At 34.6% G+C, this 13,617-nt stretch overlaps 1 long non-coding RNA gene across 1 annotated transcript; it reads right to left on the reverse strand.

Annotated features, from left to right (window-relative positions):
• Positions 1 to 1,218: 1,218 nt before the first annotated feature.
• LOC149805287 (uncharacterized) lies at positions 1,219 to 4,645 on the reverse strand. The gene is made up of 3 exons (XR_016414841.1): positions 4,411 to 4,645; positions 3,623 to 3,767; positions 1,219 to 1,835 (listed from the first exon to the last, which is right to left on the reverse strand). It is a non-coding gene; the product is annotated as an uncharacterized LOC149805287 (long non-coding RNA).
• Between the last annotated feature and the right edge of the window lie 8,972 nt (positions 4,646 to 13,617).

The raw sequence follows: 13,617 nt of genomic DNA on the forward strand, positions 1-13,617 counted from the left end.
ATGACAGGCAGACAATGATGTTCATCCTGCAAAGAAGTTCTAACCAGTTTAATGGTTGCTAGGTTTTTATGGTTGCTGACTGCTCTCCAGTAATCCTCCAAGTTAATGTTATCCTTATGGAGTAATTTACTGACTTGGAGGGGCCCTGAGTTGCCAAGTGGTCTAAACTGCTCACCATTACGGATTATTGCCGTTTCACTTCTGTCTGCATAGATTTGAGTCTTGGCTTCCGCCAATGTGGGTATGTGAGAAAGCTTGCCAGTATTTCTTGTGGGTTGGTGGTTCTGTCCTGGGTGATCCTCGGTTCCTCCTCCACCATTTATACTGGCTGACATGTATAGCCTATCTTGTGTTGAAAATGGCATTAACTCTACAACAGCAACTGACGTGGACTCAAGATGTATTTCTGAGTCTCATCCTCAAGGGTTCCTTTCTCTTCATGGTTCTGAGGAAAAAAAATCTTTTGGCAGGTTTCACAACTGTAACAAAAAAAGAAAAAAATTGATTTAGACTTTATATAAACAATGAAGACTACATGATGTATTTATGCTTTTGTTAATAATTTATCACAACTTTAAAATTATATATCTTGTAATATACTGCTAAATGATATATTTTATCAAGGGACTGAACTGAACTTGTATGCATGGAAATACAAAAGATGCATACTGCATACCTTTGAAATCTTCAATGCCAATTCAGAACCTTTGATACTTGACTGCAATGATGCTTACAAATCCGATATCCATGCACTGTTGAACTTTTAATATTTCTTAGCTGATGGTTTCTTGGCATTGGGAGAAAGTACAATATTCCTCTTAAAACATTTTGAACAGTACAAACAATTTAATCAAGTGTGTCTGCCAGATTAATTTATTATGGTCATTGCCTTCATTATATATCCCTTTCAGCAATGGTTGGCAAATTTTTTACCAAAGGCACAGAAGACATCATGACCACCTTTTATTCCTTTATTACTTATAACACCTGAAAAGACAGCCTATGTTTGGCCTTAAACTCCCCATATTCCAGCAGTAAGGTAATCAATTATCAGCTTGTTGTGTACACATGTCAGTTATTCTTGTACAATGGATCTGCCATGCATCCCCACACCAAAACTGCCTACCCTTCTGCACATGAGATTCTCACGTGAGACCTAACTCAGGTTAGTCTCATGTGCAATTTAACATGCAAATTAGGTAGAACTCACGTGAGCAAATAGATTCTAATAAGAAAATCACATGTGCAGGAATTGTTAACAAGAGCAATATCTTGCTCACGTGAGCCACACCTCGCTCACGTGAGCAAGATCTGCTCACGTGAGCCACACCTCGCTCATGTGAGCAAGATTTTGCTCACGTGAGCAGCGTCTTGCTCACATGAGCAAAAACAACAAAAAACAACTATAGTATTTAGTTTTTATTGAATACAAGAATTAAACAGAGTAAGATCAATATTCAAATCTAGTAATCATAAGCATATAATTTGAGTTCAATTAGTGATCTTTTAATAAGGTAAGACAACTAGAGTATGTATGTATGTATGTATGTATGTATGTACCTGTTATATTAATACATCACATTTATTCTAAACACTTTAAGGTCATAATGAAAGATACTGCTGGAAATTTGCTTCACATGAAGACCATTCTTCACTGTTCCAGAAAATTCGAAGCAAACAAAACGTGTAATTGACATTCCTGCTTCTGAATTTCATTATTTGCCAGTCTGCAACAATATTTTCACTTGGAGATTGTTCTCTTTGAATCAATGCACTTCCTGTTGACCACTGAATTTAAGTTAGCAGGCTCAGTTTTAACTGTTGAAAAATGAAACCTGAAATGGAAATGAAAAGTTGGTAGAATTTTTTTTTCTTCTGATCACAGCATTTGAGACATTATGTAAGGTTGATTTTTAAAGATTCGTTTTACAAGGTAAAGGCAAAATACATAATTGTAGTTTGGATTAGATGGCACTTTATCACAATGTGAAAATAGGAGCCAACTGTTTTCCCAAGGACACACTTACGCAGCCAACCCAGTCTGAAAATTCATCCTTTGGACTATGAGTCAACTTGCTCTACCAATAGAATTACCTTAGTTCAGTAGCAAACATATAAACTGCACTGTTGATGAGATACCTGCAAGTCATGTTGCATATTCCAAATTTGACTACTTCTGGATAAAGATGCCAACGTGTACCCGGGTATTCTCCCATAGATAATAACCTGGGTAATAAAACGAACAATTGGGTACCCGTTAAAAAAAAAAGTGTTCACAGGGCCTCATATGGTTGCTTACAATTTACTTGTCATACGTGGTCTGTATAATAATACAATCCTTTCTCAAGTGACCTATTTAAGAATCAACACTGATATTTCAAGCCTGACCATCCTAACTTCATGCCTGTCCATGGTTCATGTGCCAATTTTCTCATGACTTAAAACACTCTTGTTTTCAGATCCTGGTGACATTATCTGGGTCAAATAAAATTAAGCACAATATGAATGTTTGGTTTAACATGGCTACTGTAACATGCACTTCTTATACCACCATGTTAGGACAAAAAAATGAATGAAATGGACAACTATACAGACTGAATATAAAGATAAAAAAAGTTTGCTACTTAATAACAGTTTTGAAAAAATCAAATAAAAATTGATGCATTTGTAACTTCTGCATGAATTTTACATCAAACAGTTCCAAGAAAATAGACCGGTTCTTGAATGTGAAACCATTTGCTCTAGATTCATTCTATTATGATACTACACACATAGCAGTCCAGCTTAAATAGAAAATAAATGGCACCAGATATCATTTTTTAAAAAAATAAGAAAAAAAAACAACAAAAATAACCCGGGTTGTATCAATGCAACTGATGGATGTTATGTAACTGGAAAATGTTAGAGAAAAGAGATTATGTTAAACTTAAAAACGTGTTGCACTGGACTGTCGTTATGGGATGAACCATGGCAGGTTGAGGATAATACAACAATCAACATTTATGGACTTTATGACGATTCACGAAAGTTACTGTAGACATGTACACTAGTCGAAATGACTGTTATGCACAAATAATTTATCAATTTCTTTTGTGTCTATTCTCATCCATACTACTAATCCACACGAGTTCAGCTGATTTGTGACAAAAATTATAACTGCATATACATTTTTCATACAGTTTTCTGTAATAATGGCATGTAATTTATACTCGTGCTCAGATTATGATTTTTGCCACTTATGTTAGTAATAATTATGCTTACAGCTCTTTTTGGGGTTGGAACATGTGAACCTACAACAAAGCAGTTCAGCTTCACATTTAATACAATTTCCTTTTGATTGTATACTCTGGTAACCAATCGTTAGGAATGATGGGTACACATTAGAAATTTCCCAAAAATTGACATCTCTACTTCTGGAACAGTTCTCTGGAAGATTTCTCCAAAACTTTTAAGATACATTTTTCCAAAATATGTACATTTGCAATATATAAAGAAATTCAAAATCTGGTTTCCAATTTTTATATTTAAAAACAAAGATGTATTGGGGGTCAAATTTTAGAGTCTGAAATGCATATGTTATCATTTGTATTACATCAAAAGATTTGAAGCGTCTTATACATACCCTTTACTGGAGTTGGAATTTCCTCTAGCATGGCAATGCAGTTTTGTCTGACTTCTTCCTGTTGCTGTCAATGTTTTGCACTTCTTTCAAATGATTGCTAACTTTGTTGTGTTGATTAAATTTTGTGACCTTCATGAAATTTAATCTGTAAAAAGATAAAAATTAGTATAATTGATCTTTTTTTAAAATCTATGCAGAACAGAAAGAATGAACTGAAATGAGAAAACGATTTGGTTGGCAAAAGAGTCCTAGTCTATAAGTGTATATAAGCATTAAGAAAAGCTGTAATCCTTATCCAATTAAATCTCTATTTTAAATTTACCAATCAAAATATTTGACAGACAGGGCAAATGTCCTTTAGGAATAAAATCATAAATTAAGCTACTGCATTTGGTTCTCAATTGTGTATGCTTATCTTGATCCACCCAATCAGCAATAAAATAATACGAAGAACATTTATGTTTGTACATACTGTTTCAATCGGTAACGCAAGTGCTCCTCACTAAGGCGCCCGCATTATTATTGGGGGTGGGGGTAAGAGCCAGACATGGTTGCACAGTTGAATTGTGGAAGGCTTAAATATTCGATGATAGTGTGGTGTAGATATCATTTTTGGAAACAGGAGGTTGAATTATTATCTTTAAGTAAAATCTGAAACAAACCCTTGGCTCAATTTTAAACGACCATGCGAATTTATGCTTATGCTTATAATGTCGATGATTCAGGCTATCCACTTTGATCATTCTATATGCGAAAATTGTAAAAAGAAATGAGAAAAAGTAACTTACCTCTTTCTCGGCAAAGAACCAGTCTTTCATAATCCTTGAATCTTCCCTAACAGCACGTCGACGTCTTCTGTTTCGTACTGGACATTAACATCAGTACCGACGTGGACAACTTTAGATGTTGGTGTTGGTTTCTATATTTTAATAATGTCCACACTCTTGCTGTCAGAATGTTTTAAGAGCAAACATGTTGCAGGAGAATATTAAATAACTTTCTTCATAAACAGCGTGGCCCTTGCTAAGAGAACGTGGCCCGCGTGTAAATTTCTCTGTTCGGTTTAAAAGTGCTATTCTACATGTACACTGTAGGTCAACATCCAGCATCTGTTGAGTTTATCTGAGGCGCCATAAAGGGTAAATTATTAGTAAACACGTTGTTGTACGCTAGGGGCTTGTATCACTGATTACAATATAAAAGTCAGTCATACATTTAGTATAAAAATAATACTTTTATTATTTTATACTACTGTATGACTGACATTTAAATTGTAAGCAACGATGCGAGCCCTTCTGGTTTTACACTCCTTTGTATTTATGTACTCGGGTATTTCTTAATGTTATATTTTATTTATCAAATAAATGCTATTTTATTATCTGATGTTTCATAAAAACTGAGCTATAAGTGAATTCATATCATTAATAAATTAATTAATATAGACCAAGTTAATTTTGATGTTTTTACAGTAGCTTGTGCCGAGCCATGCCCCATAGGACACTCTAATGGTTCTAACAAGCCGATTCTTCCACCGTGTACTCTTATAACCTGGGTCACAGAAAAGTTAACGGAAACGTCAGTGATTTGTTTTGTGATTATTTCAATAGGAAATTTCTTTTATAAACTTTGAAATGACACAATCAGAACATTTAAAAGGCTGCAAATAAGCAAAATTTTCCATTGCCAAGAATATACACGTGTAAAACAGTGCGAAACAGCTACACAACCAAACACGACTGGATTAGGCAGTTTCTTACGGATTTATTAAAATTTTTTATGTACAGTACATGTTTTTTTTTTATACTGATAATGTACATATGCATAGGATATGGGGTTGGGGTGAAACCTCGATAATAATTTGTCCTATACGTAACCTGTTCGACTGTTCAGTTGGCGTTTGAATTTTGGCGGACACTAGACAAAATGTTTAATGTTACCCCGCGTATTTCTTTGATGCCAGACATTCAACGTCGGTGGACAATGTTTTATTAAACACGTTAATATTATTAATCCTTTATGGTTTCTGCGTGGATTAAACATAGGCCGTTTTATAGAATATGGGGAGGGGGGCGTCAAGCGTACGTACGCGGGGGGAGGGGGCGTAATAAAAAAGTATGCATGCGTGGGGGGGGGGTCAAGCTTTGCCAGATTTTTTGCGTACGTCCTAAATGGATGACCCATAAGCCGAATTACACAATTCAGTAAGTATAAGATTGTATTGACTTTTTGTGCGAATGTTAGGCATGGAAGAAAACGACGTAGTTTATGTAATTCTCCAATTTTTCTGGACAGTGACTTGAGAGTTTATTAGGCCAAAAGGACTGTGCATCAGTGGGGTTTCTTTTCAGATATGTGGCTATGTATTTGTTTTACAATTTTATAGTGGGGTTTTAGAAGTTTGTGAATAAAGGAGCTGCATCATATGTTTATGGAACATAGGATTCATTTTAGGGCAAAAGTTTTATTTCCTTTTTATATTTGTAAACTGTGTATTTTGGGGAGAGAAATATTTCACCTTTTTACGGATTACTTTATTAAACATTAACCACGATCAGTATGCAAGTTATTAACTCTATTCTTTGACAGCTGTTAAAGTTTAATGGGTAGTCTGGTTATACGAGACCTTAATTCTGAATTGTTTCATTTTATGAACAGTGAAATGAACCTTAATATGTTCAAATACAAGGAGCCTGTTGGGTCAAAATAAGATTAAAACTCACTGTGAGAAAATAAGTTGAAGATGTTTTAAAATTTAAAAAATACAATAAAGCAACATGAACAATTGCAAAATAGAAATTATGTCTATTTGACAATAATTGAGATGCTTGACATTCAACATTTACACAAAATATTTAAGTCCAAATTGCTCATGTGATAACTCACATGAGAAAATCCAACTTTGAATAAATTTGAAATAAGTGTTTAATCAGAATCAAAGTCCAAGTTTCTCACGTGAGAAATTAGAACTCTGCCTTATTTTCAAACATGGTTGTATGTAATGGAAAAGAATGTTTTCTAAGTTCTACTTTCTCATGTGAAAATTTAGATTCTCACGTGAGCAAAATCTGCTCACGTGAGAATCAGGTTAGTTTTTCCTTGGCTCGCAAAATCTAACAAACTGCACACATGAGCCTGCAAAATCTACCCAATTTGCATACATTTCTAACAAGGTTCTCATGTGCAGCTTATGAGCAGCTCATGTGAACTTGTGAGATTTTTCTGTACGGGTCTTAACACCTGTCATTGTACTCATGGAACATTTCCAGTCCCCAGTAGACTGGTTCTGTCTGGTTTCTCTAAAGTGTTTAATAACATTTATTTAAAAAATTCGTGTAATTTTTCAAATGTGGTAAATTTCAACTGTAAAATGGTATGTGCAGGAAGACAGAATTAAAAATAGTATTTTTAACCTGCTGTTGGTAGATTTACATTTATGCCACCATCTAACTCCATCATGTTCATCTAATGCCTAAGTGTCTGGAGAACAAGATTTCTTGTGTGAACTTTTACTAGGACACAGCAGTAATAAAAATACCCTATTTTCTATCCAATCATGTTACTCATACCCTACTTTCTATCCAATCACAATATTCATAACCAATTTTCTATCTAATCATAGATTCATATTACTCATACCCTATTTTCTATCCAATCATATTGCTCATACCCAGTTTTCTATCCAATCACAATATTCATAACCTATTTTCTATCTATCATAGATTCATATTCTCATACCCTGTTTTCTATCTAATCATATTATTTATACCCTATTTTCTAAGAATTAAATTTTAAAAAATTCTAATATAACTGTGCCTATTGCTTATTCTCAGCCCAAGAATTGATTTCCACTAATGTTATTTGTTTTATTATGACTGATAATTTGGTCTATATTATTTCATGTTCCACTCCAAGTGCACACAAGGAAAGCTGTACCCAAGTTGCTGTTTTATTTTTACAAAAAAAAAAGAACATTTCCAGGACATATTAGGAACTCTACACTCAAGTATTTTTAAAGTTTAGGAATACAGTGGATCATAACTTTTCACATTCATTATATAATTGAGACATTGGTTGAATATTTCTTTCTTTTCATTCATGATCCTATATTTTCAAATGTTAAAAATAAATCCTTATATTTTCAAATGTGGAAATACAAGACTTTCTATAATGTGTTAACAAAAGTTATACTTGAAGCAAAAGAAATAAAAATATTGTGAGCTGGAATATTAAATGAAAACTGTATTATCCTTCAGGCCTGGATTTATTCTTGGCTGAAGATATCAGTGACTTGCCACCATTTGCTTCTTTACAAATTTATGTCCTTTGTACGACCATGTCAACAATAAACCTAGTATACTGCTTTACTCATTGTATCTTCCTTTGAGGTCATAGAGGGTAAAATATTCCCGATATTTTAATAGAGAACTTACAAAGGTGGGTGGGGAGTGGCTCTGAAGAATGAGTTTAATTTTCTAAGCTTCACTTCGTGAGCAGGACTGGTAGAAAGCAAATAAGAATTTTTTTTTTGTACTACACAACAATGCATATCCAGTATTAACTCAGATAAAGAAAATGTCCTCGACATCTTGTTACTGGGTGTTATTAGCTTTGCTGATCAGTAGGGAAATTGACCGTGACATTCAATAGTTAGTTCTGTTAAGACGTATTAATACTTAACCTACTGAATATGTAAAACAAACTCTCATTGCCAAAATGTGAGCACCGTGGAAATGTGCTATGACCTTTCTCAAAACCCTATTACTTAGAACTTTGAATATAGTGAATAGCATGATAAATTTGATTTTTCACATTGCTACTTTCAGGTCATTCTACGATACAATCTGCAGTCCACTAACTTTCCCTATCTAACATGGTTTATATTTGTAATGATGTACTGACCTAATAGCTACATCCATCTCATCTCATACAAATACCTGACACAGCAACAAACTTAAACAAGATTTGTCTTTGTAAAACATTCATGCCCCAATGCAGACCAAAAGGTTGAAAAGTTAAACAATGTCTACAAATTTTAAAAATTGCTATTATGAAAAGAAAGTTGAATTATGTTATATACATTATGCATAACAAATATGCCAACAAAATTTCATGTGCAGAAATTGAACATTGGCTCAAAATCAGCTTGTGATAGCTCATCTGGCTTCCACCTGCTAATAGCCAATGCAAGAGCAGTTGGCCAAAAAATCTGATCATTATAATGCTTTTTATTAACATTTCTTCCAGCACCACTGATGCATATGTTATGAAAACAACTGTTTCAAAGTTTTACAAGTTTTATATTTTCATCCATTTTTGATGGAATATCAGCATAATTTGTCCAATACTGAAAGAACCCTTATGCTATGTGTTAAAAGTGGACAATTTGTGTTAACAGTTTTTTGAGGTAAACTTGTGTAAATATTTTGCTACTGTTTGTGGCGAATCTCCATCATATGAGCAAATCTGAAAGTCCTTTGTACCAGGAAGCCTTAATTCTGTAAAGTTTGGTCAAATTCTGTCCATCAGCTCTTCACAAAAAGTTGTTTAACTGTTGTTTTTTCTATAAAACATTTTGGTCATATTTGATGATAGATTGGAATTATCTATTAAATGGTGACTGGAGAGCTACATACTGCACCCCCCCCCCTTAAATGATCGTATCATTGCATCATAGGAAACTGACCATTGTGACAAGTGTTCCAGAGTGGCAACTGTAAAACAGATTGCACTTGCTAGTGATTCCTGTTACTTATGGAACAGAGATGAGGTTATTCAACTTTTGGTAGTAGTGACCATTTTTGATGGTAGATCAGCATCAGCTGTACAAATTTGAAAGTCCTTTATGCCTGGATACTTTTGGTCAAAATATGTTGTTGTTTTTGTTTTTCTTTCTTGTTTTTTTTTTCTTCACAAGACATCATTGAAAGTTTTTTTTTGTGTGTAAAAGACAAATTAAAAATTCTTCATGCCAGGATACTTTTGATCAAATTGTTTTCAATGATTCTGGTGAAACTGTTTAAAGGTTTTTCCATTTTTTAGTAACTGATCAAATATGATATTGACAAACACTTGAAAGGTCTTGTGACAATGTTTTCTGTCAATTTAATCAAAGTCTGTCCAGTGGTTTGAGAGATTGTTGCTTAACGGGCTTGTGCTATTTGTGAGGGGGCAAATTTCTGTTGCTCTATGAAGAACACATTTGTTTGAGACCAGAGAACAATTAATTAGATTTATGGAGACAGGCGGCTTGTTAAATCACTATACTGCAAGAATTTCTAAATGTCTGGTCAGGGACGGTAGTGAGGCTAATTACACTTTTGTTTATATAGCTGCCAGACAGACTATTAGGAACATGGTTTAACTTCAATTTCATTGTGGAACTGTCAAAACTTGAAAAATTCCGTAAACCGTTAGTCGCAGCGTAGAAGGTCAACTTGACCGAAGATTTGGTGCCTAGTTATAAAAGGTAGTAAACATATTTAATCTTGATTGGTTACGCTAAATAAGGGTCATGTTTCCCACATTAAATTTCCTAGTTTAAATATCACCACATCGAAAAAATCTAATTAGTCTAAGCTTTGCTGCAAGAGTAAATGTACATGGACTCCACGTAACTTGTATGTATGACTGGGCCCAATGTCGCTGATATACCATGGTCCTGTCCATGTCTTGTGTAATTTAGATGATCTCTCACATATGGAGTTGGTTTCTGGATGGTAGTTTGATGTATGGAAGCTTTTAATGTTAACTTTCTTACAGAGTTCCAATATGATCACTTTGATGATGCTGAAGCACAAAAATCAAAGGCACATATAGATCTCTAATGAGAAATTTCCACCCGACAGATCACTTCATAAAATTGTTGAATAAGTCCAAAGAAGGGTCCTAAAGATGAATATACACAAATTTTGTTACTAAACTTTCATGTGGAGTCAACACAGCCTAAAATAGAATAGAATTCCCCAAAATAAAAAAAATTTAGAATATAATTTAACACAACATTTCCATTTTCAATTTTCCACCTGTAGTAGCGCCTATTTGATGCAACTTCGCTATGGGGATTTAGTCACAAGCAAGAGGGTTTTTCTTTTCTACATACAATGGAATTCTGTTACCTCTAGTTCTTCATGCTAACTCCATGCACTATCTATCTATGTTGGATTGAAGAGGTTTGTGCTCTTTCAAGCATGTACCTCTGCTTTATGCCTACACAGTAGGCTATTTAATTGCTCCTAGGGGAAGGAATTGGAGCCACTTCCCCCAGGCATTCATGTGCTCAGGGTGCACTTTTTAATTAAAGCCGTCAGGCATTGGACCTTACAAGAGGTCCTAACTGTCTGAATGGAGGGCTTGAAGGCTGGTGGGAATAGATCCAGCACACACTCAACCTATTCAGTCGTTACTACTTAGCTGCATTTAGGTATGTATGAGTGGGAATGAACCCATCACACACTCATATGTTTGGTACTCAATTTTCAGTGGTATCAAGGGTGTGCACTGCATGTTGTTTGTTTTGATTTCTGGCTGTGGCAAGGGAGGAGAGGGTGGAAAGACGGTTCCAAGGTCACAGGTTAGTGCTCCTAGACTTCAGGGTATTGGGTCTAAATTGTCGTCCTACACAATTTTGAAAAAGCTCTGTGCTGTTTTGAATTTAGAATTTAGCTTAGGAGAGGTATCTAAGTTGACAGTTTTCAGGGTCTTACTTGTCTAATTATCATTGTTTTATTTGCAGCCTTGTGCTGCTGGGCCTGATGGTTGTTGGTGTTTTAGACCATCTTAAAGATGCTAATTTGGGGTTCTTCTTTCCTAAAGTTGTTTAAAGTTTTGCTACTTTGTGCAGCGGGCCTGATGGTCTTGGATGTTGGACCACCTTATATGCTCTAACTTTGGGGGCCTAGAATTTCTCATGGTATAGATATCACTGTCACCTTCGGCTAGAGTATTCTCAGAGGTATTAGTTGTGTTATGTGCATGTTAGGTTGTCAGGTATAGTTTGGAGAAAGGGGAAAAGGAATGGTTAGATTTAGTATATAAAAGAGAAAAAATTATTAAATTTATTTATTTTTTGTATTTTTTTGGTGCAAAACAACAAATTCCCTTTTTTCTTTTTCCTCCTTTTCTTTCTGTTTCTAGTCACCTTATTTATCAGGTGTTATTTTATGTGGTTAGATTTGTTTGGTGTTATTTTATTTTCAGGTTAAGTCTGTTTGATTAAGACAGATATCTTTGTTGAGTATTCAGGTCACTAAGACGTGTCAAAGACATCTGATCTTATTTTTTCCCCTAAGTTTGATTCTCTTAGCCTGAATACTAGTTATGTGATGTTTATTTTCAGACTAAATCTATATAGATAAGACAGTTATCTTTGCCGAATAATCGGGTCACTAAGACATGTCCAAGACATCTGATCTTTTTTGCTCCCTATATTTAAGTTCGTTAGCCTGTACTAGTTGTGTGATGTTATTTTCTGGCTAAAACTATTGTCAAAGGCATCTGATCTTATTGGTCCTTACATTTGGTTTGATAGCCAGCCTCCTAATTGTTAATAATTTAATTATGGAATTTTAGTTTTATATTTTGTTTTGTAACCCAGATTCATGTATAAAGTTAATTATATTTATATATGTGAGACTGATGTTAGGGTTGTTATTCATTAAGAATTCTGAGTAAGTGAGTGGGTATCCAATCTTATTTTGCTCCATTTTTAGTTTGGTTCTTTCTTTTTTTAGTTTGTGGCAGGTGTTGAATATATGTGTTAGGTCTTCTGGAACCTGGCAGTGGTAGCAATTTGGGTTGTGGGGCTGGCGTCCTATGTATTGCCCAAAGCTGCTGGCTAATTTGGTTTTCTCCAGTATAGATCCCAGTTATGGTTTTTTGATCACTGTTGTTGATTTTAGGTGGTTTCTTATTCCTGTCAATCTTTTTAAGAATAAAGTATAGTTTCCTGCCTTTGGTGTTTTGGTTCCAGCATTCCTGCCATTTTCTATCCATAAAGTTTTGGTTATGCTCTGGAATTCGCTGACACTGTAATTAATGGCTATGTGGGTTGGTTCATTTAGTTTTTGTTTCGCTATTTGGTCAGCTAACTCATTTCCTTAAATGTCAATGTGGGATGGTATCCACTTGAATTTGATTTGTTGTTTGTTGTTATATAATTCTTTAATTAATAAGCATGTTTGCCTGAGGAAATTTTCTCTTGATTTACTGGTAGTATTATTATTTAGTATAGATGTTATGATGCTCAGCGAGTCACTTATAATCACTGCTTTAGGTATGTTGTTGTCCTTAATCCATCTGAGGGCTTCTAGGATGGCCCAGAACTCTGCTGTGTAAATAAGCAGTGGTTAGGAAGCCTTTTGCCCATTTTAATGTTCAGCTCGGGTATTACCACTGCTGCTGCTATTCTAAGGGGCTCTGATATTTTGGACCCATCAATGTATATTTTAATTGAGTTAGGGTATTTTGTCATAATTTCAGTTGTGATAATTGTTTTAAGTTTTAGTTCCTAGTCTTTTTTACTGCCAAATTCCATGTTTTGTGTGTTAATTGACGGTTTGATATTGGTCCATGGCATTGTGTCATAGTTTGTTGTTAATTCAGCTTGGTAATTATCTTCTATTGGTAGTTAGTTAATCTATTTATGTATATGTTTTCCTGCCGGGACTGTAGTTACTCGTTGTTAATGAATGGCATGTTGCATTTATTGATGGCTATATGGGTGGGGTGTGTGATAGGGTGGATAGTTACTCTAGCTGCATATCTTAGGGATAATTCCTGCCTTCTTAGGTGTAGGGGTAGTTCTCCAGTTAGTACAAGTATTTGGAGTTCAGCTAGGTGTACAAATGGCAGAGCACTGGTACTAGTGACTAGCACTTTTCTTTGTATCTGGTCTAATTTTTTAAGGTGTCTATGTGGAGCTGAATTATATGTTTGACACCCATAGTCCAGTTTTGAAATTATTAATGCCCTGTATATTGTTAAGAGTATTTCTTGAT

This window comes from Sinohyriopsis cumingii, chromosome 2, assembly GCF_028554795.1.
Source record: "Sinohyriopsis cumingii isolate HCF-2022 chromosome 2, ASM2855479v2, whole genome shotgun sequence".
In the NCBI taxonomy this organism is placed as follows: domain Eukaryota; kingdom Metazoa; phylum Mollusca; class Bivalvia; order Unionida; family Unionidae; genus Sinohyriopsis; species Sinohyriopsis cumingii.